Consider the following 27,185-nt stretch of genomic DNA (forward strand, 5'->3'; position numbering starts at 1 on the left):
CATTGTACAAACACTACATCGGACCACTGCATGATGACTGTCCCTCTGTGAGTCAATGGTCTCATCTTAAAATGGAAATTAATGTTTTAGTACAGGAAAAAGAGCACTAGATCAGCACTTCTCAAATTGTGTTCCAAGGAGCATGTGTTGTCTGTGTGTCTGTGTGTGTGCGTGCGTGCACACGCAAATCTTAGATTAGAAAAATTTAATTAAAAAAATGCTTTCCTCTAATGTATATTTCAGACAACACACTTTTGCAAAGACCAGAATACAAGTAACTCCCCGTATTTTGTGTTATTGTTGCTGCTGTCATCCTCCTCCTCTGAGACTCTCTGTGTAACCACACCAGACAGGTCCTTGTGAAACAGCATTCTACTTTTATGTTGCGATTCTTAATTCTGAGATGCCATTGTAAGCATCATCTTGCTTGAAGGCAATATGACCACTAGAGGGCAGCAACCACAAGACAGAGCAGTCCCTTTACGACACGGATACATTTAATCTCTCTGGACGAGGCTTCAAGGGTTTGAGCAAATGTCTAGTTGCATCAGGATTTTGGAGAAACGGGAGCTGATTTTTGTCAAGCTCTTTCTCTGACTTTGAGCAAACTGGTTTCGGGCTCTCTGTGTCTCTGGGTCCCTCTAGGCACATAGTACAGTGACTAAAAGAAACGAGTGGCCTCTGTGTTTCTTTTCCTAACCATTCCCAGTAGCTGTCTTTGTAAGGCCCTTCAGTCTCCATTTTTAAAGCTAACCATAGAGCAACGGCTTCTCAGTGGACTCAGAACTGACCTTCTCTCCATCCAGCCAGTGAGAACTCCATCCTCACGAGGCAGTTCATGCTTCTCTGAGCTGTAGGGGACTTTGTACATGAAAGCTAACCCTCACTTCCCTGTGGGCAGGAAAACAGATCACAATTAGATGAGCCAGGGACCTTAATAAATGCAGATGTCTTTAAATAAACAAGTATCTTTGGGGATATAAATATGAACAGAACCATACTTCACAATTAGAGATGAATGATGAGTGAATGAGTCAGTCGAGGGTGGACTGAAGCATTAGGTCTGCAATGAGAAAGTCCGAATCCCAGCTCTCTCACTCATTGCTGTTGTTTGTTCCATTATTTAGTCTCTCTGTGCTTCAGCTTCTCCATCTGTATAGAGAAAGTGAGGATACCTACATTTCAGTTGAATAAAATAATGCATGCACAAAGCCAAATACATGACAGTGACTAAATATTCATCTTAAGGAAAAACAGAGAGAGGGAGAAAAAGCAAACTTTGTGTGTCTACTAACTGGTACAGACCTGCAGTTAGGGGAAGTGGAATCAACAAGAGTTTAGAACATATCAAATTTGTGCTCAAATTTGATATGAACACAGAACACAGCCTATAGGTGTTCTGCCACCTATAGGCTGTGTGACCTTGGACTTGTCATCAACTCATACTGAACTTCAGTTTCTTATTTGGAAAACTAAGGTACTGATGGCTACTTGTGTTGAGATCTAAAGATGACAAGGGATGTGAAGCAGCATCAAGTCGGTAGATACCAAACTGATTATTATTTTCCATATCAGACTCTTTTCCAAATGCCTACAGATTAATGCTATAATACAATCTCATCATCCACCTTCTAAATCAGACATTATCATTCCCATTTTACAGGCCAAGAAACTGAGGGTTAGAGAGTTTAAGTTACCTGCCCAGAGGCACAGAGTCTCAAAGTGGACAGTGTCTGGTTTCTGACAGGATCGTGCCCTTAGTCTAATGCCTCGTGATGCCGTTAGCTGTGGTATAGACCTGTTGACCTATGCTGACTACCAGAGCTACTGCCTAATGTTCCTACTTATAGGGGCTGTTACCACTGCAGAACCTCCCAAAAGCTGAAAGAGTACACTTTTCCTTTGCTCACCTTTTTCTCCTGTAGTGCGCGCATTGGCTACACACACCCACTAGATGGTGCCGATACCCTAGCTCTGGTTTACTTTGGGTTCCATCTTCTGTGTGAATTAAAAATTTACCTTCTGCATGAACAGCTCTAAATCTCTACATAAATCCCAGCTTGTGAGACTCATTTACTTGTAAAGATTTTTAAAAAATATTCAGGGTGAACTCTGGAGGCTTAGTTATCTTGCTTAAAAATGCAGACCAACCCTCTATAAATTCACTAGCTGAGGCCCCTCAATAGCCATGAGCCATCACAGTGCTATGTGTGTCTCTGCTCCAGGGTGAACTGGGAATTATTAGCAGCTTTTTCTCGGCGTGTATAGATCGATGGGCCCAGGAGAGCCCGTCAGGACTTCATGGCTTTTGCTTACTGCTCTATGGAATGAGACACGGAATATGGGTAGGCTCACAGCTGATACGAGGATAGGGCAGGCTATCGCAGGAGGTTAGATGACTCCCTTACCCCAAATTCTTCCCCTCGTAGCCTGTTACAAATGTCTATGATACCACCATTTGTTTAAGGCATTGTACTCCTTTATATAGTAATCATAACAATAACATAGCAAGGATAACCAACCTCTATATCGTCTTGCGTAGTTTACAAAGCACAGCTCTCTCAATTATTGTATTTAGCACACCTGAATTGACAGGGTATTTATTCCATTTTACAGAGGAGAAATTGAGCTCAAGAGAGTACGTGAAATCCTAAAAATCTCCAAGCTACTCAATTAAAATGCTAGAACTCAAACCCGAGACTTCTGATTATCAGTATCGTATACATGTCACTGCGTGAGATTCAAAACCTGTATGACATCCTGTCATTTACAATGACAGTTCCTCTACTGCTATTCCTTTACTCTTCTTATTGTCTCTGAATTTCACCTCTCCCCAAAATTCAGAGTCCCTGGAGGGAAACTCCCATTCTCCTTGCCTCCCTTCCTCTCTGCCTCTGTCCCATCCTCCATCCTAGTACCCAGCCCAACAGTACATGCTGTAGGAGCCAACAGAGGAGACATGTCTGTGTCCCATGCACAGAGCACCAGAGCTGGAACGGATGTTTGGGATTATCTCATCTAACCACCCTCTTTATATGTAAGGAAACCAAGCCAGGAAGGAGAAGTATTCCTAAATGTGATACCATGGGATTATCTCAGATGACCTATTTTTCACAACAGCCAGTCTTCACCTTGGTATCCATTAGTATGGAAACTATGTTCATGCCAACTGTGTTATCCTTTAAAACAGGGTCTCATATAAGTTTTCCACGGATGCAGCTGCTTCCCCCCACCCATATGCCTAATCACCAAATAAAATATCATTGGGATTGACATATCTACACAAATATGTATAAAATGGATAACTAATAAGAACCTGCTGTATAAAAAAATAAAGAAAATAAAATTCAAAAAAACAAAAAAACAAAAAAACTTTGGGCTGTGAAATCTCATCAGAGTTGAAATCTGTATGTCATAACTTTTTTACTTTAGGGCCTAAGAAATCTGAGCTGTAATTAGTCCTTTTGTTTTTCATTTGTCTCGTAGCCTCTATTTGCCTTGTACACACTTCTGCTATTTACTCACCTCAATGTATCATGGCTGTCTTTCTCTTTGCCTGATTCCCCCATGGACCAGAATATCCCCAAGGACAAGAACTAAATCTTAGAAATCTTTGTAACTCCGGAGGCTAGTTTAGTTTTTGGCAAAGAGTAGATGATCAATAATTAATTGCCAAATTGAATTACATTGAATTGGACCTACCCATTACAGACCACCTCCCTGCACACGTATCATCAAGGTTTTAAAATCCAGATGGGTATGAAAAGGCACCTATTAATAGATATTTAAGCTTTAAGAGCTTTTGAGACATTTACGGTTTAACAAACATTCTCCTTATCCTGAGCTCAAGATCCTTACTGCCTCACCGGTCAGATGAAGGCAGATGAATTAAAGATTAAGCTACACAGAATCTGGTAATTTAGTAAATATTTATTGAGCTCCTTCTATGGGGAAAAGTAAGCAATCAAGAGTTCTAAAGATGGCAGAATTCCTATGGGCAGCAACAAATCAAGGACCACCAGCAACAGGATAGGTGGAACCAGGCCTTGAACGGAGGGTTGAATTCGGAAAGGCACAGAGGAATCCTTCCAGCAGGAATGAGTATTGTGTGGTTTAGGTGTCGCCGTGATAAGAAAGTCTGCCCAGTGCCCTGGCTCCAAGGATGTAGAGCTCCATCATTTTCAGAGAGAGAAGGGGCTTTCAGGTCTTCTAGCTCAACCTCTCCTTCTATAGTTGGGGAGACTGAGGCCCATAGCGGGGAGGTGACTTAGGCAAGGTCCCCCAGTGAGTGAGTGACAGAGCTGGGATTAGAGCCCAGTGTCCTGACTCCCAGCCCATTGCTCTTTTCACCACATTTCTTGAATAATCCACTGTGCACCTGGCGATGCTTTTCTTTCAGAGTCCAGCCACTATTTCGTTTTCTCTGCATGGCAGGCAGCCAAGAACCTTCTTGAACTTCTTCATGTTGCCATTTTGCCCTCTGCAGAATGGGATATTAAAGTGTTCACTTGGGGGATGGGTCATGGGGTTCCGTCAGTAAATGTTTGTGAATTGCTCTGAGCTATTTGGGCCAGAGGGACTCCAGAAATGGGAGACCCCAGTGGCAGTGGTGGTGGTATCGGAGTCCTTCTTGAGGTCTTGCCTTTGCAGAATTAAAGAGATGGTGGAAGTGATAAACTATTCCTTATGAGCTGTATTTGTGTTGAAAGCACAGCATGAGTTCCCTGAGCGCTCCCTCTTGCACAACCACAGCTATGCACCAATCCTCCTGGGTCCAGAGATGGAACTTTGCTTAAATGCATGGAATTTATTCTTAGTCCTTTTCTTAATTACGACTTTATTTTTATTTCTCTGGCGTTCTCTAGGGGAGGGGTTAGAGAGGAGAGGAAAAGGAAGGAAGGAGGCAGGGAAATGTGTTACAGATTCAAGACTTTTTTTTTTTTTTTTTTAATGTTTCTGAGCTGCTTGCTGTCTGCAAAGTAAAGGGATTTAACGGATCTTGCAGAGATGCAAACTTCATTCCAAGGAAGCCGGAGCCCAGAAGACACGTAACAAATACAATGAAAACATAACTTGAGGTGAGGGCAATTATTATTTGACTAATAAATCCCCTAGGCTGATGGAAAAAAAGACTGAACCTTTTATTCATCATTGAATTCAATAAACAAAGGGGGTGGACGTTCAGGGTAAGAGGACCATGTAGTCATGCTGAGGGTATTTCAGCAAATTGCTATGTAATAACCACCACCATTGCTACTCCAGGTTAGTCATGCAGCCTTCCCTCCTGTGTCCAATTTGGCCCAATTTGGCATCCCACAACACTGAAAACTTTATTCACTCTCATGCGATGGTCCTTGTTCAAAATCCAGTTCAAAACAGGTCCCCTGAATGTCTACATCTGTGTCCTGTCTTAGTGGGTCTTCTTCAATATCTGGAGCTCCTTTACGGTAAGTAACTTGAGTGTAGGCACATTCCAGTTACCTTTTCTCTCGCTCCTCCTCTTCCTCCTCCTCCTCCTCCATCTGTATCTTCCTTTCCTTCTTCTTCCTCCCTGCCCTCTTTTATTTTCCTTTTTCACCATGATCATTATGCCACAGCTCTAGGACACTTTACAGTCTACAGAGGAAGGGAGTAAAAAAGAAAATGGACTTCGGAGGGAAATATCTTACTTGTGAATCCTGGCCCGCGTAGGGACTGGCTGTGGGAAATGGAGCAAATCCTGAAACTACACAAGACCTGAGATTTCTCATCCACAAATTGAAGGAAAAAAAATCAGTGGTCTAAAGGCTTCTTGTAAGGATAACCTGAGAGAGTGAAGTAAAACACCACAGTGCCACCTGGGGTAGAATAAGCACTTGACAGATGTGAGGGTCTGCAGTCTCCTTTGATCTTGGGCGCAGATGGTGGGACTGGGGGTTCTGTCTCATCCAAGCACAGCTACAGAGCAAATGCATGACCCTGGGGGAGATCCAAGGGGACTTCTCCCCAAGTGCTTCCACAAGTTCCCTTCTCTCTTTACCTCCTTTCTGCCATGGAACATTGAAGCCATCTGCCCAAGGAGGTGGTGAGCACGGTCTTTAAGAAGGTGGGTTAAGGAGTAGAAGACAACTGGGATGGAGCCCAACTGCTCCGCTGACTAACTCTGCGATGTTGGACAAATGACTCATATTTTATCTCTTCTCCAGTTTCCACATCCACAAAAATAGGGATAATACCTTCCTCATATGCCTTTGTGGTGAGTAGCTAGTGAGGGCGAACTACTTCAAATGATACCTGGCACACAGCAATTTTGGTTACTATTATTCTTCCAAGAGTGGCCCGGCAAGGGCAGCTGCTTTGTGCCATGGGACTTCCGTGGAACAAGAAGGCACAGGGAGCTGGTGAAGACCATGCTTTCCTCCGACTGGGCAATGCTCCCACCTCCCTCCCTCACTTACAACTGATTAGTAGGGCATACACACTTTTGGTCCAGCTCAAGGGTTTCCTGCCCCATGAAGCCTTCTATTTCCATCTCTTTCCTCCTTTCCACCTCTAGACGTGGCCACCATTTCCTCTGAGCTTCCAGAGCACCATATGTCCTCTTTGGTGTCAGTGAGTACTGCCTAACTAGTGCCATTGAAATGCATACTCAGGGTTCAGTTGTCATGCCAGGACATGAGCTCCTGGAGGGCACAGACCATAGCTTTTACCTCTCACCCTATCTGTTGGCCCGGGTTGATGTAGTCGGTGCTCATACAATAAACAGGTTGGTAAATGAATGGCCTACCCGTTGCGACTCAACTATGTCAGGATAGTGATTTTCTGAACTATGTGGTATTCTTTCCAAAGGAAACGTCATAAGCAATGAGATGTGATGAACCTTGGAAAGTGATTTGGCTTCTAAGAAATATCCTGTAAGATATTTTCGATGGTGGTTTTGAACTTACTCAGTTCAGCTATTCAGAATGAAGCACGATCATTGATTTGTATTAGCAAATAGCAAAGGGATAGACGAACGAAACAAAAGGGGAGACTTGCTCATACACTGCACTGGGTGTTGAAGTTGTCAGAGTAACCCGCTGTTGTTGAATGCTGTCAAAGAACAGACTGAAAGGAAAACAACTACATCTCAAATGCCCAGTGCCTGAATGGGTAGAGAGGTTTTACGGTGTTGGTCATAAATAGCTTTCACGAAGTTAGAGTGCTTACTTGAACCCTACTTGAACTAGCTGGATGCTGGTGCATTCATGACTCAGAGAAGAATTTTTTTTAAAGGTTTTGGGTTGCTCCCACTTCTTGTCGTGGAGTGAGCCAATTTATAAAAATTGTTTATTACTCCGTAGCCCAGCTGGACCCCAGAAGGATGGGGCTGTTGTGACCATGGAAAATAACACAAATGCACACAGACACCGAAATGAAGTCAGAGATCTTCTGGAGGCTTAGATAAACATTTAGTCTCATAAATAAATACATTATCAGACCACACAAAGCACTTCCTACCCAGTCTCTTCCTCAGAAGTCACAGTCCAAATAGCTTCTTTAATTTGTCCAGGTTCAAATGATCAAGATGTATTTATTGATTACCTACTGGATGACCAATTCCAAGCCCCATGTTCCAAGAGAAACAGTAGCAGAAAACATGGTCCCTTGCTTCTTCTAATAATTTGGAACTGTAGATATAGAGGTAAAATGCACAAACTTAAATCAATTAGTAACAAACGTAAGCCAGGATGAACACTAACTTGTGATGTCTTGGGAAATGGATTGCAAGGTAAGAGGTCTGAGTCCCAGAGCTACTACCAATTTGCTGGATGACCATTTATTCATCCACTCATTGGATAAACAAATCAGCACGTATTATGGATCAGGTACTATGATAGGTAGTGCGGATATCTTGAACAAATCATTTAATTTATTTTTTCATTCGCTTATTCAACAGATAGTTAATGATTATACAATAGGTGAAGCATTGTGCCAGGTGCTAGGGAAGATAAGTCCCTGCCCTCTGCAGGTCCGACTCCTCATCAAGACAATGGTGAGTGTTGGCGTGGGGGAGGGTGGTAGATTCATTGGTTTCTAATGTCCTTTCTGCCAAGAATATGCTAAGCAGTAGATTGGAGGATTATGTGGTTCATTTGCTACGTGTCAGGTCAAGAAGATGAATGGTCATTTGTAAAAATGGGATAAACCACTGGACTTTGAATTGCAGACTTTTGGATGGGAATCCCCTGAGAGCCTCAAAGCACAGCACTCACATGCCTATGTGTTCCGTTAAGAATGCAAGTCAGCCCTCTTCATCCCCTTGAACATATACATTTCTTTATAGTTTACAAGTCACTTCCATGTGGACAGTTTTATTTGCTCCACATAACAATCTTATGAAGTCAGGGGTTTAATATTCTCTTTTTAAAGATAAAGGAACTGAGGCCACAAGTGGTTGAATTTACTTACTAATGTCTGGGAGGAGTAGAGCTGGGGTCAGAGCCCAGGGCTCCTACTTCCCAGTCTGGTTCTTCTGCAACAGCAACAGTATTTATTCATTCGGGATGCATGTTCTGAGGGCCAGTTACGGCTCAGGCATTTGGCAAAGTCCTGGGGAGTCATGAAGAACCACGTAGTCATCTAAACAATGTTACAGTCAGTTCTCCTCTAATTCTTGCTAAAAATTAACAGGTTATTATGCTGCTTTGTAGCTTATTGTGTAGTTTTACATGCAGTTTAAAGTACGAGTTCCTAGATCATAAGTTCCTTATAGCCAGGTGCCAGGTAAACAACTCTTGATGAAGCACTTTCATATCTTCATATCAGTTCAACTGATGTTGATGGCAATGTGCGTGTGTGTATAAAACATTATTCCTACTCATTAACCATGAAGTGTATATTCTGAGAGACCCAAAATTATATACTTGATTAGTAGAAGATCTAGAATTTAATCCTAAGTCATTTGTCAATCAGCACTTTATCATGTCCATTCCTTAAACAACACTCCATCCCACTGTGCCATGTGTAGGACATAGAAGAGTATTTTTCCTACAGTAGCAACTCAAACACTTATTGTAGAATGAGTAGATTGGACATGGATTCATTTAATCTATGAATGGGCTATACATTCAGGCCCTAACATCTAACTGTCACTAAATCTAAGAAATAACTTTCCTCCTAGACACAAGAGTACTTTGAGAGTTTGAGATATAGGGAAGAAGTGAGAAGAAATCAAAGAGTGAAAGATGAAGGAATGATAAGTAAGAGAGGCAGAAAGACCGAGAGCTTTGGCATCAGACCTGGGTTTGATGTTAGTACCGCCACTTATGTGAGTATACCTTCAGGCAAGTATTTTAACTCTTGGGTCTTAAGGGATGGTTAAGAGGATTAAGGGCAATAATGTATGGTGAACATTTAGCACAGTGCCTCATCTACAATAAATACTCAGTAAACACTAACTCTTCATTCTAATACAAGCAGAGACAACTGTAAGAGCAAATACAGAGTTGTGAGGAAGTGTAGCATATGTTTGGGGGGAACTCTGAGGAAGATAAAGTATATGCATAGGGACATAGGAAGAGATGAATTTGAAAGAGTAATATGGGTCCAGATTTTAAAGAGCCGTCAGTGCCATTCTAAAGGGTTAGAATCTATCCTGTTGCTACAAGGGGTCTCTAACCAGTTGGGTCTTTTATAAACACGTTGTGGGTTTAGGCAGGGGAGAGTCGGTAAGTAGGGAGATGCCAGGAAGCTACACAAAACTGGAGTAACATTCACAAAGATCCTTTTCCCCTGATTTGCCTTTAGTAATGGCTGAAGGAAAAAGTACCTGGTGCCCAACTGTACAAACCTGAACCACTCTGAGTTCCTCCAGGACACAAATCTTTATCCACTGCATGGTTGGAAAAGGATATATACATATATTTTACAATGGATTAGCCTTTTTGGACTATGGCCACACCATAGAGGGTTTTCTAATCTATTTTGAGTTCTAATTGATTACAGCATTTGGAAAAATGTACAGCAAATTGCTCCGTTAATCAAGGTAAATCAAGCTGATGTCATAGATGCTAAATATATGTTTTTGCAGTAACACTATTTACGTGGCTGGAACCAAGGTTGCTGTCAGTGTTTCCACTTGACAGCCCTGCCTTCTCAGGAGCTCATGGCTTATCTCTGAAAGCATTTAGTGGTTCATCTTCAAGGCTGGATTCCTGGGTCCTTCTCCCTACATCTAAGGAAGGGGTCTTGGGAGAGGGCAAGGCTTTCTCCTTCTGTACAGACTCAAAGGCAGTGGGAATGAGGCCATGCCACAAAGGCTAGGAAGGCAAGGAAGGGGATATCAAAGGCAGGTGATTTTATGAAACCAGAAGGACCCTGGCATGTCACATCCTTTGGCTGATGAGAGAATTGAGGGATAAGCAGAGAACTTTGTTGAGATACAGAAGATCACAGTATGGAAGAATCCTCAAAGACCATCTAGTCTTCCTCATAAGACCCTTGAAGCATAGCTACAAAAAGGAGTTTATCAGCAATCACAAAGCAAGTTAGTTTCAGGGCTAAGATTAAAAATTAGGTGTCCTGATTCATGCTCTTTCTAAATGATAGAAAATGTTGTTGTCTTGTTCTTTTTTTTTTCTTTTCCCTTTTCCTTCTTTCTCATCATCCTCCCTAATATTCAATGTTATCCGTAATGCTCACTATGTACCAGGCTATGTAATAAGCACTCAACATTATTATAACCATGTGAGGTTAACATTACTTATATTCTTACTTTTTAAATAAAGAAATGGAGACTTAAAGAAACAAAGTAGCTCGATCAAAGAAACTCTGCTAATGAGTAGCAGTAACAGGGATTAAAACTTGGAAATATTTAACGCGTATGCTTGTGCACTTAATCATCATAATCCATTTTCTATCATGTTTGCATACCTTTTTATTTACTTATTTATTTTTATAAATTTATGTATTTATTCATTTATTTTTGGCTGTGTTGGGTCTTTGTTGCTGTGCGCGGGCTTTCTCTAGTTGTGGCGAGCAGGGGCTACTCTTAGTTGTGGTGCGTGGGCTTCTCATTGCGGTGGCTTCTCTTGTTGTGGAGCACGGGCTATAGGCACGCGGGCTTCAGTAGTTGTGGCATGTGGGCTCAGTAGTTGTGGCTCACAGGCTCTAGAGCTCAGGTTCAGTAGTTGTGGTGCATGGGCTTAGTTGCTCCGCGGCATGTGGGATCTTCCCGGACCAGGGCTCGAACCTGTGTCCCCTGCATTGGCAGGCAGATTCTTAACCCCTGTGCCACCAGGGAAGTCCCTGCTTTCTAAACAGCTCTTTTAACATGGTGCTATGCACTTCATGAACAATATTTTAAAAATTCACTAATGATGAATTTTAAATGATGCTGAGAGTCATAGCTGATCACTCTCTTGCAAGTTGAGGGGAAGTAACTTGTTGAAAGTCACACAGCTAGGAGGTTTTAGAACCAGCCATCGACCCTATGGATATTTCTGTGAGTCTGAGTATAGTAGTGAGTATATGATAATGAAGGAAGGTAAGAGATAAAAGAACTAAAACTCAGCTCTGTCCCTGAATGGCTGTATCCTGTTCCTGACCAATTTCCTCTTCTTCTCTGGGTCCTAGTTAGCATGTTTGTACCATGAAGGCACTGAGGTTCCTGTCGAGTAGTGTTATTCAAAGAGAAACACCAATAGCAATAGCAAGAAGAGGAAGAAGGAGAAGGAGGAGGAGAAGGAGATGGAGAAGGAGAAGAAAAAGAAGGAGAAGGAGGAGGAGGGGAAGAGGAAGAAGGGGAAAGCAGAGGGAGAAAGAGATCCAAGAATACACATGCAGAACTTCTAAAACCAGGAAGGATTGAAAGAAAGGATTTGGGATGAAAAAAGAGAACCAGAAAATTCACGCTCAGGTCAGTTTTTGAGGGTCATCCTTGGCCTGGGTGGTGCCCCATCAGGACTAGATCAAAAGCAGAACAGTGATGCAATCAGCTGTTTGTGTACAGATGCTGGCCTTCACATTCCCACATGGGAACATCTGCTGGGGACAACCACTTGACAAATAAGCAGGCAATTAGGTAGTAGATATATCTGTGTCAAGAACATAGGACCACCAGCAGCGGGGAGGCTGAAGCAGAGGGAGATGGCTATGCTGGGAAAGATTCTCATGTGAGAGCCAGACAACCTAAGGCAGAAGAAGGGAGACAGGGTCAGGGACAAAGTTCAGCAGAGAAGATCATTTGCTGCTTGCTTTGCAGCATGGCTTTATGATTCTCAGTCTTGGCTATAAATGATAATCACCTGCAGATTTTAAATGTCCTGATGCCCAGGCTGTACCCCCAAACAACTCAATCAGAGTCTTTTGGAATGGAGCATAGGCAGCAGTGTTTTTTAAAGCTACTTAGGTAACTCCAATGTGCTGATAAGTTGGAAAAACAATGGTCCGGAGGTCTCTAACCTTAACTACTCGGGTTGGTGACACAAAGACAGTGGTCTATAAAAGCTATCATCTTCATTCCTCTATGCTTCTCTTTGGAATAAATCTAAATATGCATTTTGAGTTTATACAATCCCATTTCAATGGTCTAGGACTCAAGCAAAGTCCATCTATTCCATGAAACAAATACAAACTACTTCTACCTCTGCTACTAGCTAATCTTAAACAAGTTGGTGCTCTCTTCAAGATTCCATTACCTTATCTGTTGTCCCATAGAGTTGTTTGTTGGGAAGTAAGATGGGATAATGTATACTTAAGGGTTTAAAACAGGCTGGGAACATAATAGGTGCTCAACAAGCGTTGGTGGAATTTAATCTGAGTCACACACACACACAAAAGGAAACATTATAGCAAGTCAGTTTGGGCATTGTTCTTGATGCTCTTCTCTCCATCAGACACCACAGCCAATCCATCATCAATCTTGCAGATATTATGCCCTAAATATTTCTTAAGCCTATTTCTTTTTCTCCAGTCTCAGTGCTATTGTTCAGGCTCTTACCATCTCTCAGCTGAACCACTGCAACAGCCAAGAACGAAGAGCTTTATATCCCCAACTGTGCAGCATTAAATGTGTTCCATACACCACAGACAGAGGAATTCACAACAAACAAATATCACCTCAGCTCAAAACCTGTCAGGGATTCTCTATCATCCAGAGGACAAAGACCAAGCTCTTCAATGTAGTATGCAAGACTCTTTAGGACTTGTTTCCGCTGGTCTTCCCACACTCACCTCTTTATATAACTCTCTCCACCTGTTCACCTCTCTCCCACCATAACCAAGTTCATATCCCAATGCTATCAATCTACTTATATTTTCCTCTGAATGCACTTGGATGTTTTACACATCAGACCCTTTTCTTATGCTGTTTGCTCATCTCAGAATACCTTTCTGACCTTTATCCTTCACCTAGCTAACATAATTCTATTCCTTAAGCTCAACTTAGGCACTACTTTTTTCAGGAAGCGTTCCCTGATCCTTTGTCTTGGTTTCCATTTGGTTCTATGCCTTGCATTTCCCTCTATCATAACATTTCACATTTTGCTGGAATTATCCAAACACACTTATGAATTTCAGCCAGTAGACTGTTAGCTCCTCCATGACAGAGGCCTTCTCTGGTCCTCCACTATATACAGTCAGGATATAGAGGATGTAGATGCTGCTTCGACTCATAGCAGATGCTCCATCACTTGTAAAACTTCAGCACAGTGAACCTGAGACATTGTAGTGAGCTTTGTTCCCAAGGAAGAGGTTGTTTTCTCTCCCACGTCTTCTTTTCCACTTACTCATGGGGAAGGACCAGGACTGGGAGATCTGTGTTCAAACCCTGCTGGTCAGTCAGCTCCTAACTAAGGCCAAGGTCCTGAAGGCAGTCCTCTGGGAATCTTTTGCAGACAGAAATGGAGCCATGCAGGAATAGATCTCAGTCTTATTTCTTTCCTCTGGACCAAATTGGCTCTGAGTAATGCCTCTGTGATCCTAACCACATCCTCCTTTTCCACTGCCAAAAACAAGGGGATAGAGATAAACCATAGCTCAAGCTCTAAGAATTTGGAGAAGGTGACTCGCTTGCTGGGTCAGGGCCATATTCTAGGAAGGCTGCTTCCACCCCCTTGGGTCTTAGATTAGACCGTGTCCTTCCAGTCTTATAAAAAATGGGTTGTCAACAGCAAGTCAGAAAATATTAATGAGGTGGGCAAGAGATGCCCCCCAAAGGGGGAGAATTGTAGAAATTGCTGAGGAAACACTCAGTAAGATGACATTTCTAAAGAATTTGCCCTCTATTTCTAGTGACTTTCATACAAAGTTATTGTTAACTCCCCCAACTGCATTGGAAATATTTAGATTCTATGTTTGATTTCAAAAAATTAAGCATGATTTGAATTGGAAGCAATGTTAGAGATAATCTGGGCCAAACTCAGAGCTTTTGCTTTTCTGAAGGGAAGTGGGGGATTTTGTTTTCCTGGTCGCCCAACATTTAATGTCCTCTTTTTAACCAGACTCCCATATTCCTTTGGTTGGTTTGCAGTAGACAGAATTTGAAGATGGCCCCCAAGATTCCTGCTCCTGTGTACATTCTATGTGTAACAGAACCAATGGAATATAATGGTATATCACTCTCATAATTAGATTAGCAATCAGTCAACCTTGAGTTGATCAAAAAGGAGATTATCCTGGATTACCCGGTCTAATCAGATGAGTCATTTTAAAAAAAGTCATTTAAAAGAAGTGTCAGAGGGACACTCTTGCTGACTTGAGGACGAAGAAAACTGCCATATTGTGAGGTTCGGGCCATGAGGCAAGGACTTGAGGATGGCCTCTAAGAGCTGAAAGAGGTCCCTGGCAAAAAGCCAGCAAGAGAATAGGGACTTTGGTCATACAGCCAAAAGGAATTGAATTCTACAAACAACCACGTGAACTTGGAAGAGTACTCTGAGTCTCAGGTGAGACCACAGCCCAGGCTGACTGACACCTTGATTTCAGCCTGGTGAGACTGAGCAGAGAATGTATTTATGCATTGCCCAGACTTCTGACATACTGAAACTGTGAGATAATAAAATTGTGTTGTTTGAGCTGTTACGTTGGTGGTAATTCCTTATACAGCACTAGAAACTAATACAGGGTCCATTTCTCGACTGTTGGTTATATGAACAGGGCCATCTCACCTCCATTTGGGCAACGGCATGTGACCCAAGCTTAAGCTAAACACGGCGTTACCTCCTCCTGTCCACAAGGATTGGCTCAAGACGACCATGTGAGCCAATCTGTGCCCATGAGAATCAGGCCGAGTTCTTTTGTTGGATCTGTTTAGGAAAGAAAAGTGCTCTCTTTTCACTGAAATTGAAGCTGAGGGCGTTTAGCTCTGGAGCTGATGTCAACCATACTGCCCCCACGTGGAATTTGGGAGTGAAGCCAACATTGAGGAGAATAGATTTCAGCAGTGGAGAAAAACAGATTTCTTGACACATTTTGAGTCCTGGATCAAACTGAGCCTCAAGGAGAGCTTACCCATGGAGGTTTCAACTACCTAAACCTGTAGCATCCACATTTAGTTTAAGACAGCTTGAGAGCAGGTTTTTGTCCCACGCAATAGAAAATGCTCTATCTGAAATACGGACAACTTGGCGCCAGAGAAGGAATATGTTGATCCAATCACACAATGTTATAAGTATGACATAGAAGGAACCAGGTTTCCTCATGTCCATTCAAAAGGACTCAATATTACCTTATTTCTGTGCCGAGCCCCTACCTGGGAACCATGAATTATTGATTTCCCAAGAAAAGAATATAATATAACAGCGACAGCAACAACAATAATTACCGTTCAGTGAAGGTTTATTACTAGCCAAGCTTTTTGTTATGAAGTACAAATGGTATTTAATTTTATATTTCTATAAACCTTAAGAATTTTGTATCTTAATCATCTCTATTTTAAAGACGGATGTTCAGAAATGCAATAACATAATCAAGGTCACATAGAGGAGCCAGAATTTAATCCTTATCTGTCTGGCTCCAAAGTCTATTCTCTTAACTAATGTGTTAATTGTTGCTAGGATAAAATAGGAACAAAACAAACCTAGGGGATGTTTCTTTATTACTTCAAGTTTATTGTAAGAATATGTCATAAAGGCATCTTTTTAAAAATATTTATTTATTTATTTATTTATTTATTTATTTATTTATGGCTATGTTGGGTCTTCGTTGCTGCACGCAGGCTTTCTCTAGTTGCGCCGAGCAGGGGCTATTCTTTGTTGCTGTGCGCAGGCTTCTCATTGCGGTGGCTTCTCTTGTTGGGGGGCATGGGCTCTAGGCGCGCGGGCTTCAGTAGTTGTGGCTCGCGGGCTCTAGAACACAGGCTCAGTAGTTGTGGCACACAGGCTTAGTTGCTCTGCGGCATGTGGGATCTTCCCGGACCAGGGCTCGAACCCGTGTCCCCTATATTGGCAGGCGGATTCTTAACCACTGTGCCACCAGGGAAGCCCAAGGCATCTTTTTTGATTAATACAGATCCACAAAGACTGGTGATATTTCTTAGCCAATCAGCACTACATGCTAGAAGAAATCTTTTTTTTTTTTAATTAATTTATTTGTTTATTTATTTATTTATGGCTGTGTTGGGCCTTTGTTTCTGTGCGAGGGCTTTCTCTAGTTGCGGCAAGCGGGGGCCACTCTTCATCGCGGTGCGCGGGCCTCTCATTATCGCGGCCTCTCTTGTTGCGGAGCACGGGCTCCAGACGCGCAGGCTCAGCAATTGTGGCTCACGGGCCCAGTTGCTCTGCGGCATGTGGGATCTTCCCAGACCAGGGCTCGAACCCGTGTCCCCTGCATTGGCAGGCAGATTCTCAACCACTGCGCCACCAGGGAAGCCCTAGAAGAAATCTTTAATCCCTAAAGTTGGAACATTAAATTGTACATCTCTTAACCCTCCTTTATTTTGAAAATTATACAGGAAGTATACTTGGAAGGAAAAAATGCAACTCGTGAGGGAAAAAAAATTCAAACTAGCATTTGGGACACTTGTATTCAAGTTCCTATTCTTCCCACAATTCCCTATGTGATCTTGGCCAAATCACCTCTCTAATGGCCTTTGTTTTGTGATCTATAAAATGAAGGAATTTATATTAAAATTGATGAAAAATCTTTCATGTGTAGAAAACTTTGTCCTATTATGAAGACATTTTGATGGGACTCCAAATACTCCACTAACATTTTTGGCTAAACCTATGTTTACTTCAATTTAGATCCTTTGGTTCAGTCCTGGAGTGTCTCTGAGATGTTCAGCCACTGGAAAGCCACTATGCCCAAAGTATAAAAATACGGTTCATTAGTTAAGCACTTAACTGCTAAGATGCTTACAGAATTGCATATGGCATCCTGTTTATTAAACACACATTATCAATGAGGAAATAGTGCTACAGAAAGTTACATAACTTCACTAAGGAGCAGAGCATAAACATAGGTCTACCTGACTCCCAAGCGGTTATGTGAATAGGAGGTTTGTTTGGCTTTCCTGACTGCTGTCTCCATTGCTGTGATACAATTAACCCAAGAGGCCACACTTTGAATCTGTTGAAGAGTCAATGGTTTTGAGATGGATTATATCAGCAGTGAGTTATAATGCAGGTTTTTTTCTTTTTATGCCATAAGACAAGGTATCAGGGGATGTGGATTTTGGTTATGTTTCTGATTCACAGTACCAGGGAGAACAGACATGCTTTCATCCCCTCATTATAACACCTTACATTCACATAGGACTTTAGTTTTTTTAATGTTTTTATTTATTTAATCTGTATCCCCAGATTCGCTCAATAAAATTTTTTTGAATGAATGAATGAATGAATAAATACATTCCCAGCTCAAGACAGCAATGGCAAGTGAAAATGGTAAAGAGTTTAGATTTAGATGGACCTGGGTTTGATTCCTTCTTCTGCAGCTTACTGACTCTGGGATCTTAAGTATGAGAGTTGATTTTATGAAATCTGCTTTTTATGAGGGTGGTCAAATGCATCTCAAGATGAGAGAAACAGTTCAATGCAATTGACACAGAGATCACATCCTATACTTTTGTTACCATGTAGAACTGGAGCATTAAAACACCAGATAGTGTATGCCAATATAGATACAGCAAATTAATGATTACAGTTCCCTCAAAGATAATAACACAAATAAGTAATCTCATGAGGGGGGGGTTATTTATTATTATTATCATCATCACTTGACAAAGGAGGGAGCTGAGGCTCAGAGAGATTAAGTAAGTTGCATGAGGGAAGAGCCAGAATTTGAACTCAGTACTGTCTGACTCTTGAACCTGTGCAGAAAAGCACGAGATTGTAACTATGCACCCTTTCCTCTTCTGGAGAGAATTTCCTTGTCTGATGTAACTGTAGTGTTCTATTTGGGGATTGCTTTGGGATGAAGCAGAGCCATCACTTTTAATGATTCAACTCATCTGAAGTATACCAGATCCTTTCTAGATGAACAGAGGGGAACTAAAAATTCCCTATAAATGGAGATCACTTTGTTCCCCTGAAAAAAAGCTTGCTTTATAAACCACACTGTAGAAATTACTCTAGGGTTTGTTTCATTTTTTTTTTTTTTTTTCTTTTTTCAGTCTTTGTTTCTTTCTTTAAGAGAGAGTCATAATTGCTAAGATTTATGCAGGAAACATTTCTCTAGAGGATTCCAAACAATTCTGCAGAGTTTCTTAACCTCCTTAGCTGCCCCCTTGGGGTCCCTCCAAACTGCTGTCTCATGAAAGAAGGAGTGCCCTACCCAGCCTTTTGGGGAGAACATATTCAACCATTCCTCAGATGTATCATATACATGAGAGAGGGGTGGCAGTGGTGGGGGGAGTCCTCAGGCGTTAGATCATCTGGTTTATCCCAACGCTGGGAGATTGTTCCCAGTTGGATATCTCAAGTGTTGTGAACGGCTGCTAATCTGGAGGACTGCACATCTGTTATTTGACGTCCGCCCTTGGGCAGCAAGAGCTACTGATGGAACAGGTATCGCTTTTCTTTTTTTAGATTATCCACGGCAAGCGTGCTAGATAAGAAAAGCCCAGAGATCATCACTCTGTACACACTAGTAAGACTGAATTATGCTGGTTTTATGATCTGATGCTAGAGAAGGCACAGACACCATGTGCCCACTCCTCGTCCCTAGCCAGCGGAGGAGGGGGAGTTGAAGTAGGAAGAAAAAGTAACAGGAGAAATGTGGAAAGATGGAAGAGGATTGCCGTCCGTCCTTTCTGCCTTTGTAACCAGCATCACCTGCAACCATCTCCTAACACGGCTTTCATTTCTTCCCCTGCACTTCCAGTGTAACTGAGGGTTTAACCTGCTCAGACAGTGGCAGAATCGGTTGTACTTGCTCTTTTACTGCATTTGCAGTGGGTGTACAACACGTCTTCATTAACTCTCCATGACATTCAGAATAGCTTTGGATACAAAAGACACTCAATCAAAAAGGAAAAACAGTCCCCCGCCCTCCCATCTCCAATCCAAGCATCCCCCAGGGCATGTATTAATTACTGAAGATGAATGCTGGACTTTCCTTCTCTGCAGGAGCTTTTAAATTGTATTGCTCCGTCCTGTCAGAAGATGGTGCTTCATCTTACAAACGGGGAAAGGAAGTTTCAACTTCTTGTGGAAGTAGCAGCTAATAAGGGCTTCTGTTACTGAGTTCCTATAATGTATCTAGCACTGTCAGATTCTTTTCATGAATTAGCCCACATAATCCTCACACCAACCCTGCAGAACACATTATTATCCCCATTTGTTGGATGGAGAAACTGACTCCAAATATCATGCTATTTCCAGACAATAGGTGGCTCCTGATGGTTCAAAAACGGAGAGAGGTCTATAGTTCCACGAAGTGATCTTGTGTCTACGAAGACATTGTCACAGTATCTCCACTGTTGAAACCTGATGGGAATTGAGAAGATGATTCTCAAATCCCAGTTTATGCATCAATCTTCCAAGGAAGGTATCCTAGCTGCAAATAAGATGAAACTTTTCTTTTTTTTTATATCAAGTGGGGTTGTTACTGTTTCCATAAGGGAAACAATGTTCAGGTGGAGTTGACCTGCCTTTGCTTAACTGTTGTGTTGCCAAAGTACCTTCTAGACATCCCCTTTTTTCTCATCCTTGCCCAGACTCACCTGAGTAGTTATCAACATTCCATAGGTGAAGTCAAAGAGATATTAAGAGTCCAAAAGGACAATATGTATCAACGTGTTTTCCCGGGGACACTAGTCTCAATGCTAATTTTCAGGATAATAATTTTTTGAGAAATCCTAAATATTCTCCCCATCCTTTACTCATTATTTCAAGACACATGTGCTCGTTGAATATTCTGAGATGTCTGACAAGAAAACAAACAAACTAAAAGAGAAAGAAAACAAAGCACAAATAAAAAAACATTTGTTTCACCACTCTGCATTTTCCTCTATTTAAATTTCCCCCCACCCCGCGCCGTGGTTCAGTTTTTTTTTTTTTTAAACATCTTTATTGGAGTATAATTGCTTTACAATGGTGTGTCAGTTTCTGCTTTATAACAAAGTGAATCAGTTATACATATACACATGTTCCCATATCTCTTCCCTCTTGCATCTCCCTCCCTCCCACCCTCCCTATCCCACCCCTCTAGATGGTCACAAAACACAGAGCTGATCTCCCTGTGCTATGCAGTTGCTTCCCACTAGCTATCTATTTTACATTTGGTAGTGTATATATGTCCATGCCACTCTCTCACTTTGTCACATCTTACCTTTCCCCCTCCCCATATCCTCAAGTCCATTCTCTAGCCTCTATTTAAATTTAAAAAAAGAAAAATTCCCCCTGGAAACATCTGCTCATAGATGGAACTATGGCACAAATAAAATGAGGATTTCACTGATTCTCCAGATAAATGGACACTCTCCCTCTTCTGAAATTCTGCACTGCTTTATCTTTATTGCTCTTTTGGTTTATAGATTAAAGATGATAAGCTAATGGTGAAAGACAGATGTATAAACAGATAAAGGTGAGCAGTATGCCCTATCTTGTTCTTTTTTCCCCTCTAACTTGCTTTCCCTGATTACAAATGAATATATGTTCATTACATAAAATTCAGACTTACACAAATGTAGAATCCATATGATCTACCTTGGGTTGTGCCAGGATGTCCTTCACATTCTCTCACAACAGTATAAACGCTCTTAGAATGGGCACATAGCCTGATGCCTGGAACGCGGCAGGTTCTCTGGAGAGGTGAATTGAATAGGTGAATGAGTTTTGTTTTATTAATTTTACTCAACTATGAGTCTTGTTCAAGTTGACTAACTAATCTTTGCTCCCCCATACCTAGCATAGTGCCTAGTGCATAGCAGACACCCAAAACAAACACAAAAACAAACAAAAACTGCTACAATCATTTGCCCTTTAAGAGTGCTTCTGAGCAGCCCTTGAAGGAAGGTCTCTGCAGTTAGAGCCAGATAAACTGTGTTTATATTACCATTCTGTCATGTGCTTGCCATGTAAGTTTATTCAGAAACTTGGTCTCTGTATCTATTAAATGGGGCTAGCCTTACCTGTCCTATAAAGGTGCCCTTATGCTCATATGAAGAAATATTTGTAAATGTGCTTTGTAAACGCTGGAGGGTTACTCAAGTTAGCTATTTTATGATTATAGAAAAAAAAAAAAGGTCTATTCTTGAAATGAGCCAAGTTTATTCAAATAAGCAAGCATTAACTGAGCTTTAATGGCAAAGAGAGAAACAAAGAGATAATGGTCAGCTAATGTGATAAATGGTGAGGGTCAAGATTAGGATAGGCAAAGGATGCTTTGGGAGCACAGAGGAGGAACATTTTCTGATGATACTGAGGCTGCAGGTGAAAGAGGTGATGTTGCAGATGTATTTGGAGGGGGGACCCCTCCAGGCAAAGGGAAGAGTTTGAGCAAAAATAACCAAAAAGATGGGTAATACATACATGTGTAGGGAACTACCACTGTTCCAATAGGGGTGCCAGATGAAAGGTCTTGTGACAAACCATCACCTACTTTATGTGATGTTGTGCACAGCTTTGAAGAAAAGAAAGTCAAGGGTACTTTGTCAAGCTGCCTCCCGTCTATCATGTGATAGAGCATGGACCCCTCCCCATAATGTCTTGAGGGTTTCTAGAGCTCAGAGAAGTTACCTACCAGCATCACACAGGCAGTAGGGGGTCTAAGCCAGGATCACAATTATGGCCTGGACCAAATGGCCCTGTCCATCACACTTCCAGCCTTAACCCATCTCTCCTTATTTACTGTGAATTGAAGAGAGGAGAGGATGGGAATTCCTTTTCTATAATAAATCCGCCTTTTTGTGGTGGGCTAGTGAAGGGCACTGAGGGCCTGAGCTGGGTCTTTTGTTCCAAATGGCCAAGTTAAGTCAATTGTGGCTGCTGTGGAAGTGGGGTCCCATGAAACCTGGCTGGCTGGTTGTAATTAATCACTACAAGGCAGCAAAGAAGGAGCTCAAGCTGTCAGAACACCCAGGAGGCTGTGGTTGAGGAGTTCCAACAATTCACATTTACAACTCAGTGTCTCCGTAGGAGCCTGAAGTTTTGGAAACTCTGGAGCTCAGCACAGATTCTGAGGCTTGGGAGCCTTGTCCTTTTGGACACCTTACCCCAAGGAGCTCTCCAAGCCCCTGACATTTGGGGGATTGTCAGAGCTCTGGGCCGCCAGAGAAAGGCCTTGTCTCAGAAGCCAAAGTCATCAACAGAAATGGAATTGAATGAGCAGGTTTTTCAGAGGCTGGAAGAGAAACTGTTTCGAAAATCTGTTTTGACTTTTGCAAACACTGCCTTTCCCTCTGGCCCCGTAATTGAGTGGAGCTGGCCATACTTATTCATCTCTTAGTCTATGGCTGAGTCACCCACTCCTTCTCATCAGAATGTTATGAGTATGCAGAGGAAAGGTGTTTATTGAGCAGTCTCGCTCCACTCTAGGGTGGTAGTGATGCTGGAGGTCATGGCTCTTGTCCCCAAGCAAAATCCAGAAGGGTCCTGCACCAACTAACTGAGTAGGAAAATAACCGACGCTATGTAACTGGTCCAGATAACTTAGATTTTCTTTTGGTGAGGATGGGAGAAGGGAATCTATTTGGGCAACAAATCAGGCAGCAATGTTCATTCTGTTCATCAGGACCTCTTTGACAGTTAAGCAAATGCCTATGAAGGTAGCCAGCAAATGCTTGGGGTACCAAGTGCTCTGTAACTTCTTATATGTGCCTTCTGGTTTTGTCTTCTTTTTTATCCTTCCTTTCCTTCTGACCCAGTTCCTTCCCTCTGATTCTATTTGCAAACCCAGACTAAGTTCTAAAGAGTTTCTTTTAGCCAAGGGTCATATATGAAAATAGTGCTGTTGGTAGAGATGATGTAATAAATCTAATAAAATTATGCCCCAGGGCTCTACAGTTAATAAGAAACACCTTGCAGTTGTATAGCACCATAGAGTTTACCAACTAACTTCAGATTCACTACCTCACTCACTCTGCACTTCAATTTCATGAAGTAAATAGGTAAATTGTATTTTCCCCATTTACTAAAGCTGAGATCCAAGAAAAGCTACGAGCTGATGATTCCCCAAATATTTTCTTCTGGTTGTTTTCTATTTTGTGTTGCTTTCAATTTTAGTTTGGGACATATCCATCTACTTACTTGACATCACTACCATGATAACTCATGGGCCCTTCAAACTCAGCATGTCCATAACTGGCCTTATCACCTCTCATCGCTCCCTCTTTCCCCTTCTTAGTTTCTCCTGGTACTGGTTCAGTGGAAAGCCCCTGCTATTCATCCATTCATCCAAGAGAGAGACCCCCTTTTTTTTCTCTCTGCAGCCCCACATCCAATAAGTTACCATCTTGTATAGATTCTTCCTTCTTATAATCTCAAAAAAATTCCTCCACTGCTTCCAACCCAATCTAAGCTGCCATCATTGCCAGCCTCCTAACCAACCTCTGTATATTGAGTTTGGTCCCCCTTCCCCAGTCCATTTTACACAACAGACTGAGTGTTCTTTGTAATATGAAAGTCTGATCATAGCCCTTTCTCCCTCCTGGACGTTGAAACTTTCTTTGGTTTCATGGGCCTAGAGGGAAAATTCATATACTTGATCATTTGTCATCTGAAAATTGGTAGTAGTTATTCTATTTTAGTCTCATTTTTTATTAGATTCCCATATTAGCCCATTTCGCAGCTCATATCCCAAGCTATGTGACTGTTTCAACCAGATTGAAATGTCTCACTTCTACCCATGCCTCACTCATCTGTGTTCCCCACTTCTTGTCTGGCTCACATTTGTGTGCCTTCAACTTCCACACTACCTCCTCCAGGAGGTCTTCCTTGAGTGTATTTCCAAGTTGTCTCTACTAGGTTTTCACAGTATTTTGTGTTTCCCTCTACTGTTGCCCTTATTTCACTCCAGTTTTATTTTTGCATTTTTTCCCTCTGCTTCCTTTCTGAGTGCAGAGTCTGTGTCTTATTCACCTTTAGTTTCAAAGGACTTAGCAGCAGTCATGCACACTGTAGGTTCTAGAAGCAGTCTGCACATTGTAGATCCTTGGTGAAGGCTTGAGAGGTACAGTAACCTGTCTGAGGTCCTCCACTCAGAGTGAAGGGCTTGCTATTCAGACTGACATGTACACACTACTATATTTCAAGTAGATAACCAACAAGGACCTACTGTACAACAAGGATTATACAGTTCCCTATACAGTACAGCACAGGGAACTCTGCTCAATATTCTGTATAACCTACATGGGAAAAGAATTTGAAAAAGAATAGATATATGTGTAAGTATAACTGAATCACTTTGCTGTACCCCTGAAACAAACACAACATTGTAAATCAACTCCACTGTAATAAAATTAAAAAACAAAACAGAACAAAACAAAACAAAACCCAAAAAAACCTAAATCTTATTTCTCTGAGTCAAGTGTTGCATGGAGGAAAGAAATAACCAAGAGGCCACATTGCAGGAATGATCAGAATTTTTTCTACTCCAGTCGATGGATACGGTATGGCATATAATTTATGATATAATATAATGAAATGTAGTTGGGCTGTCTACACATCATCTACGAAGAAGCTTTTTTGGTTTCATCTTGTCTCCATGATCTCTCCACTATCTTCTTCTCTAGCTGTTCACTTGAGGACACTCTGAGTCTGCACCCCACATCGTCTTTGACTCTCTTGGAAGAAGAGAGATGTTCCCAAGAAGTTTTGTGGTTCTTGCTTTTTCTGTTTTTCCTGGAAAGGTGAAAGAAATGTGGGTCCCACTAACAAGACTCACTCTCGCCAATCCCTCAGAAAGCCCCCTACCCCACAAAGGGAAATGCAAATAAACTAGCAGTCACTGTGCCTGTAAAATCAAACACATGGATCAGTACTTTTCTCCCCCATCATATGCTTCCACCAGTGTTTACTTAGTTAGAAGTTTTAACATAATGAAAATAGCTTTCATCACTCCGGCGAGGACTGCAGAGTCCCACAAGGAACATCTCTGCCAACAAGCCTGGTATTGCATTTGAAGATTGTTGTGAAGTTTCCCATTTCTTTACGAAGAAAAAGGAGGTTGGGGGTGAAAGGTGTGCCTAAGACCACTCACTCCGTAACGGAGCCACAGAACTGGAGCCCAGGTCTGTGGATTCCCTATCCTTTGCTCTTTCAGCTGTTCTAACAACTCTAAGGACACTCAAGGATAAAAGGCCAGAAAAATGATTTCCATTTACCCTGGATCCAGTGGCAGTTAGCATCTCAGTAAGTTTTTGAGTGCATTTTGAGGGATGGGATGTTCCATTAATCATGGAAACCAATAATATGCATTCATTTGACCAATTTTTTCAGAGGCAATACTAAATGTCCACTATTTTCCATTACATTGATGATCTCTGTATTTTGGAGAAGAAAAAAGAGGAAAGAAGAAAGAAAGAAAGAAAGAAAGAAAGAAAGAAAGAAAGAAAGAAAGAAAGAGAGAGAGAGAGAGAGAGAGAGAAAGAAAGAAAGAAAGAAAGAAAGAGAGAGAGAGAAAGAAAGAAAGAAAGAAGAAAGAAAGAAAGAAGAAAGAAAGAGAGGAAGGAAGGAAGGAAAGAAGGAATGAAGGAAGAAAGAAAAATGAAAGAGAGAGGGAGGGAGGAAGGAAGGAAGGAGGAAAGAAAGAGAGACAGAAAGAGAAAGGAAGAAAGATAGAAAGAAAGAAAGGGAAGAAAGAAAGAAGAAAGAAAGAGAGGAAGGAAGGAAGGAAAGAAGGAATGAAGGAAGAAAGAAAAAAGAAAGAGAGAGGGAGGGAGGGAGGAAGGAAGGAAGGAGGAAAGAAAGAGAGACAGAAAGAGAAAGGAAGAAAGAGAGAAAGAAAGAGGGAGGAAAGGCAGCAGGATGACTCCATGCATGTGTTTGGCTGTGGTGGAACGGATAGGCTGGTTTGAATTTGCCAGTTGCTGGCTCAGATTCCCAGTGTCCTGCCTCTGAAGTGTGTTCCTGTTGAATTTTAAAAGGGAATGAAATTAGGTCTCCACGTAGGACCCCTTCGTACTTTTATTTCCTTGGGTGTTCCTGAATGGCACCCCAGGATGGAAAGCAGTGCTATGCATTTGACCCTGTTGAAGAAGCCATTATGCTCTGAAGAAGAAATTACTCACTGTCTCTGTGTTATTCGTTGAAACACATCTAAAGCCTGGCCATGCAGATGTTAATCATGAGCATTTGGAGGCTTTAAAATATATCAGGAAAGAAAATTCAGACTATGAGGAAACATTGCTGATTTATCCGAATCTGTTTTGTTTTTTTAAATGGAGAAAATCATAGGTAAGAGTCAGGAGGTTGCATATCCCAAGGTCATACAGTGAGTTACTAACAAATCAAGGAAGGATATCCCGGTTTCCTAGCTAAGTTTTACTAATGATGTGAGCCTTTTAGGCACTGTCACCATGGTTGATTGCAGAGGCCTTGTGGACAAAACAGGGCTTGGTCCTTTCTCTTTCATTGTTTTCCATGTAAAAGTATAATCTATAAGGTCTTTTGAAGTTAACTCTCGTTTTTATGGATAGAAACTCTTCCAGGGCTCACCCTGCTACTTTTCCAGGGTCTGCCCCTTCACTCTCTACTTTCTTCACAATGTTGCAACTTCCTCTATTTTCCTTAGACTGTCTTTAGAGTTACATTTAGTTGGGTCCCTGAAAAGCCTCTTTCCTT

At 41.7% G+C, this 27,185-nt stretch overlaps 1 long non-coding RNA gene across 9 annotated transcripts in view; it reads right to left on the reverse strand.

Moving 5' to 3' along the window:
- LOC309633436 overlaps positions 1-27,185 on the reverse strand; it is a 360,009-nt gene that overhangs the window by 151,431 nt on the left and 181,393 nt on the right. For 7 of the 9 annotated variants that reach the window (XR_014247507.1, XR_014247508.1, XR_014247509.1 and 4 more), the window contains 3 exons: positions 21,111-21,207; positions 1,002-1,152; positions 792-891 (listed from right to left, as the gene is read on the reverse strand). This is a non-coding gene — a long non-coding RNA (uncharacterized lncRNA). Of the gene's footprint in view, positions 1-791; positions 892-1,001; positions 1,153-7,479; positions 7,650-8,430; positions 8,572-21,110; positions 21,208-27,185 lie in introns of all 9 variants that reach the window. The other 2 variants (XR_014247515.1, XR_014247514.1) reach the window with 2 other exon arrangements.

Source organism: Balaenoptera borealis, assembly GCF_965194805.1.
Source record: "Balaenoptera borealis genome assembly, chromosome: 8".
Lineage (NCBI taxonomy): Eukaryota > Metazoa > Chordata > Mammalia > Artiodactyla > Balaenopteridae > Balaenoptera > Balaenoptera borealis.